This window comes from Petaurus breviceps, unplaced genomic scaffold (genome assembly GCF_028583685.1).
Source record: "Petaurus breviceps papuanus isolate PSGF00001 unplaced genomic scaffold, PetGlider_PUasm1.0 126, whole genome shotgun sequence".
Classification (NCBI taxonomy): Eukaryota; Metazoa; Chordata; class Mammalia; order Diprotodontia; family Petauridae; genus Petaurus; species Petaurus breviceps.
In genome coordinates, this window is record NW_027185655.1 from 26,621,876 (window position 1) to 26,628,011 (window position 6,136).

Sequence of the window (6,136 nt, forward strand, 5' to 3'; positions counted from 1 at the left end):
CTTCCTTCCTTCCTTCCTTCCTTCCCTCCTTTCTTCCTTCCTTCCTGCATCCTTCCTTTCTTCCTTCCTTCCTTCCTTCCTTCCTTCCTTCCTTCCTTCCTTCCTTCCTTCCTTCCTTCCTTCCTTCCTTCCTTCCATCTTAATTTATGGAACCATCATAGGTATTTTGTGTACACTTACATATGTACATATAGTTTCTTCCACTAGAATGTAAACTCCTTGAAAGGAGTGACTTTAACATTTCTGCCTTTGTCTCTCCATATCTTAAAAGTACCTGACATACAGCAGGCACATAATAAATGTTTGCTGATTATTTGATTTATTGAAATACTTGCCTATTACTGGCTAAAAATTTTTAAAGTTGACAGAGTACATGTATCATCTTGAGAGGAAAGATTTTAAAATAGAAAATAACTGCATATTATGTAAAATTAAATAAAAGACTACATTTTCTACATTTGGAGAATAATCTAATAGAATTACAGGGCATTCTCACTTTTTCTTTCCATATCTGATTTCCTTATTTTCATTTTTCTCAGTATCAATATATGAATTTAGATGTGATTTTTTTTTACTAATAGTAATTGTCAGATATGATAGAGTTCATGAAAAATTTTGTTCCAATGTCCATTTTCTTTCAGGGTAGGTAATAACTCTATTCTTGAAAATAGAAGTATTTATGAATTTGCTCATTTTTCTTCCTTACAATGGACATTTACCAAAACTCAATCTTTGTAGCATGCATATTTACATATGTTACAGATGCACATTCTCTTTATTTAATATAGTGATATGTTTCCTGAATCATGTCACACATGTATACAGGTAGTTGAATAAGGGGAGAAGGACATTCTGGATGAAATTTAGGAAGGCAGGAAGCAGAGGCTTCAACTTATTACTAAACGATAGCATGTGCATGCAACATAGCTTAAAAGTCGGCACTGAATACACATATGACTGGAAACAGAGGTGGATAAATCCTGTAGTGAGAATGAGGGATAATAGCAAGGTCCTCCCAAGGCCTACACTGGTATGATGAAATATTAAAATATATATATTTTAAAAATAAAAAATGTGTTAAGTAGATAGTTACTGTAGGATTTGTGAAAAGACAAGGACAAGAATGATGCAGGACAAGACAAAATTGCAAACTGCTCTGATTGGAGGAATACTTGCATTACTAAGGTCATGAATCCATAAAAGAAGATATAATGGAAACCAAAGACACATATACACAAGTGAGATGAGAAACAGTGTTTTATAAAGGGGTTAAATTACTCTACATTTTTTCTCCATAAGAAGATAAAACAACAGAACAAATTAGACTTCATGTGATGTCCTTATCCTTCTTGGCAATGTACATGGTGCTTAATATAATGCCTTCTTCATAGTATGAATGAGTGAATGAAGGAATGAAGCCTCCTAATCCCTAACACTTATAATACATTCATACACCATACATACACACACATATATACACCATGTTTGTACACTAGAGGCAAAGCCCTGCTTAAAGAGATAACTTTCTGTGACCATAAAAATAGAACAAAATTAATTGCCTCACATTGGCATAGAATTCATGATCCTCATTGGTACCAATAATCAAAATTTGGAATATAAACTTGAGAGTAGGGATTCTTTTTCACTGTATTTGTATTCCCAGTGCTAGCATGGTTGCCTAGCACATAAAATGTACTTCATATATGCTCACTGTGGTTGAATAATACCTAACTTGAAATAGTCTTTTCTCAAGGGATTGAGCTGCTGAAAGTAAGTGAATGATGCACAAACTTAGAATAACATCCAGGTCCTTCTAGGAAGCTGCTACTTTGGACTTGGTGCCTATATTTGCCCATCAGCAATTTCACAAAATCTCAGAATTGGACAGAATCTCAGAAATCATCTCATTAAGTCTGTACTTGGGTAAGAATATTCCTAGGACAGAGGTCATCCAGGCTGCCATTAAATTAAATGTCGTAATCATTTATTGCAAAGTAATAACATTCTAGGTTCTGGAGATACAAAAATAACATAGTCTGTCTCTTTGAGGAATTACATTCCACTGGGGAAGTGGGTAGGCACATATATGGCTTAAGAATTGGGTGGCTGGGGGATCAAAGGAGAGATTCTGACAAGGACTCTAATAATATTGGAGGAGAAACATGAAACAGAAGAGTGAATGCTTAATAAAGTCAACAGATCAAAGAAACATCTTCTAGCCTAATCTTTTCATTTTTCCATTGAGAAAGATGTGGCCCAGGGAGATGAGTTGACTCTCCAGAAGTCCTAGAACAGAGGTTTGAACCCTCAGCTTCCAATTCTAATGCCAGTCCACTTTCAATTATACCACCCTGATTCTCAGAAGGTTCATATCATCAATGGTTCTACCACTATCTGGAAAAAAATCCAGACTTTTCCTAACCTTGATAAATAACTTTTCTTGTCTTTTACAATTCATAGACCAAGAAGGATAAACTCTTCAGGATAAATTCTCTAGTCATTTCTTCATGTTCAAAATCTCCAAATTCTAAAGCTTGGGTTAGTTGTTCACAATGCAGAAAAAGTTAAACATTGCAGTCCTATCATGTTTTATTCTTTCATTCATCTTTCAAAACTCCTTGATGTGAATAGACTTTTTCTCTCTCCCAGGGTCTTTTAAATTTTAAACGCTTGTTGTCTCTAATGCTGATCATATTTCTGAGAAATTGCTTTATGTAAAAGATGGAGCAAGATAAAGTTGCCACATCTCATTTTATCTTTTCTGTTGAATTATTTGGACCTAAAGTTGTGGTGACAAGGTGGCTTCTCTAATAGGGCCTGTTGCCATGGCAGCAGGCTGTTTGGAAACAATACAACCCATGGCCACCAAGGGCCTCTTACTTTCCTGTCCATATTCATAAATGCACAATCCTCAGGTTTAACCAGCCAAGTACACACAGTGCCTCTTATAGATCAAGCCTGTTTTTGGAAAACAGAAGCTGAGAAAGTCACTCGAACAGATATCAAACTATATCATAAACATTAAGCATCTGTCTACACAAGGAACATGTGATTTACAAGAAAATCTTTCCTTCTCTTTGGGAGATCGATAAAAGAGAGTCCTGGAGACCTCATATAAAGGAAGAACTGAGAATCTATCGCCACAAAAAGTCATGAAACCCTTTGATGAGGAAAGAACACTGCCACTACAAGTAGTAGGGGCAAGAAAAGTACAACACTGGAAAGTACAAGTGAATTCATTTAGTTTGATGGAATCTTACACCAATAGAAAGGAACCTAGAAGATTACCCAGGATATCAACAACTCCCCCATTTGTACCTTCCAATACCTCCATAATCATTGTTGGAAAAAACACCTTGTGATAGGCTATAATGGGAATGTAAATTTTAAAGATCTTCCCTGCCCCAGGCTAAAGTGCACCTGGAGCCTTGGGGTGGAAGGCTTGTTTTTCAGTAGATACTTCTTGATTGGCCAGTGAGTCAATAATGTTGTTACATTCTCTGAGCCAGGAGAAGGCTATATAAGCCCTGATGTGAGGCTTTGTTTTGGGGCTCACTTTGAGAAGTGTTCTGTGATTTGATCTGGATTCTGGGAAGCCGTTGTCCAGAGCCCCCCGGCTTTGAAAAACCCAGATGTTGAAACCCAGATATTGATTTGGTATGGATGTAATGGCTGGACAGTTTGGAAAGCTGTCTACTTGATCTGTTTCTGTCTTGATAATTCTGCCTGTATACTTTGAAGTTCAGGGTGCTGACCTTTTCCCCTGAACAAGGTAAAGGATATATGTCTGACTGATTAAAGTAAGCTTGTTAACCCATTTTGAGTTGCTTTCCTTTATCAAAGCAGATCCAAGAACCTGTGCTGGCAGCAAACCTTGAGGACGCTTGGGGTGCTTGCCGCTACATAGGCTTAAAATTTTTATTCATTCATTCGTTCATTCGTTTGTTCATTTATCTATCTATCTGTCTGTCTGTCTATCTATCTATCTATCTATCTATCTATCTATCTATCTATCTATCTATCTATCTATCTATCTATCTATCTATCTATCTAGCTGGTTAGAGGGCAATTGGGGTTAAGTGACTTGCCCAAAGTCACATGGCTAGTTTTTGTGTTAAGTGTCTGAGGCCGGATTTGAACTCAGGTTCTCCTGACTCCAGGGCCGGTGCTCTATTCACTATGCCACCTAGCCACCCACGCTCAAAAGTTTTAATTATGCTTTGGCATGCAGGACAAATATTTTTATTTTGAGAAAGAAAATCAGCAAGGTAGGGATAATTTTAGAAAGCAATATGGCATCACTCAATGCTTGGTTCTGTGAGTTCATTGATGTTGGTCATACCTCCAATGGTACAGATCACATGATCTCCATAACTTCCCATCCTGTTTGGATCTTGCCCATTTCCTCCTATATTTGCCCTACAAGCAATCTATCATGTTGGAGGCCTACCTTCCAGTCTCTTTACATCACACAGATATTGCTAGATGTGTTGCCCACACTGGATGAGAGTAGATACCTCTTACTTCCATTCCATGACCAACCTACTTCTTTTTCTGGTTATATGTCTTTTTGGTGAAATACTTTATGTTACCTCTCCTCTTGAAATTCTTCAGTGTTAACATACTCTTGATCAGTACAGTATAGAACAGGTAGTTTATTTCCTACATAGAAATGGGGATGCCAAGACATAAAGAAGCATTGGATAGTTAGAACAAAATTTAGTAACTGCAACTACCAGTGGAGTCAGTTGGGAAGGGCTAAATTTAAAGTCTTGTTCGGATGGCTAATTTTAAAGCATTGTTGGTACATACACTACTTTGCAAGTCTTCTTATTAATCTGTTAATATTTCACCACTACAGAGCACAGTTTGATTAGGATTTTCTTACCAGTGTCCCTCCTCTCCCCCTCTCCTGCCTTTCTTTGCTAGATGGCTCAGTGGAGAAAGTACTCTGGAATCTAGAAGACCTGAGTTCAAATCTAGCCTCAGACACTGGTTGCATGCCCTAGGGCAAGTCACTTAACTTCCACATGTCCCAATTTCCTCATCTGTAAAATGAGGACAATAATAGTACCTACCTCTCACATTTGTTATAAGGATAAAATGAGATAATCTTTGTAAAAATGCTCTGCAAACCTTAAAGCACTATATAAAGATAGTTGTTATTTTCCCATTGGATTGTGAGCTCCTTAAAGGCTGGGGCTGTCTTTGCTTCTTTTTGAATCTTCAGCACTTAGCACAGTGCCTAGCATGTAGCAGTTGTTTAATAGATGTTAGTCTGCTGATTTACCATCGTCCCTCAAATATGCCTTCTGCTCTCCTCTGGTACCACCGTAGTGTAAGCCCTCATTATCTCACACCTGGGCTTTTGTAAAATAGCCTTGCAATATGTGGGTCTGCCTTGCCTCAAGTCTTTCCCCATTAAATACATCCTTTATTCAGCCGCCAAAGGGATCTTCCTGAAGTATGTGTCTGACCATGTCACGCTCTCTCTCCCCCCAGACTCAGTAATATCCAGTGGCTCCCTATCACCTTCAGGATCAAATGAAAAATCCTGTTTGGTGTTCAAAGCCCTTCATAACCTAGCCCCTCCCCTCCCCTTTCCAACCTTCTCTCATCTTACACAACCCGCTCCCCCATGTATTCTTCAATACAATGACACTGGCCTCTTTGCTATTCCATGAAGAAGACACTCCATCTCCTGACTGTAGGCACTTTAATGACTGTCCCGCATGCCTGGAATACTCTCCTTCCTCCACTCCTGGCCCCTCCAGCTTCCTTCAAGCCCCAACTAAAATCACCTCCTTCATAGGAAGGCTTTCCCAATCCCTCTTAATTCTAGTGCTTTCCCTCTGTTTATTATTCTCTTTATTGTATAAGTTATTTGTCATGTATGTTGGCCTATTATGAGATCTGCCTCATTAGGCCATTGGGATTGGGACAGAGATTGTTTTTTGCTTTCTCTGTATCCCCAATACTTAGTGCAGTGCCCAACACAGAGTAGGTGTGTAATAAGTACCTCTGACTGACTAGTCTGCCTCCATCACTGTGGAACTTCCATTGCTATGCTGCAATTTTTTGGTAGCCTTTGACCTTGGTGCCCACTTCCTGTCCCAGTTGATGCCACAGACCTCTA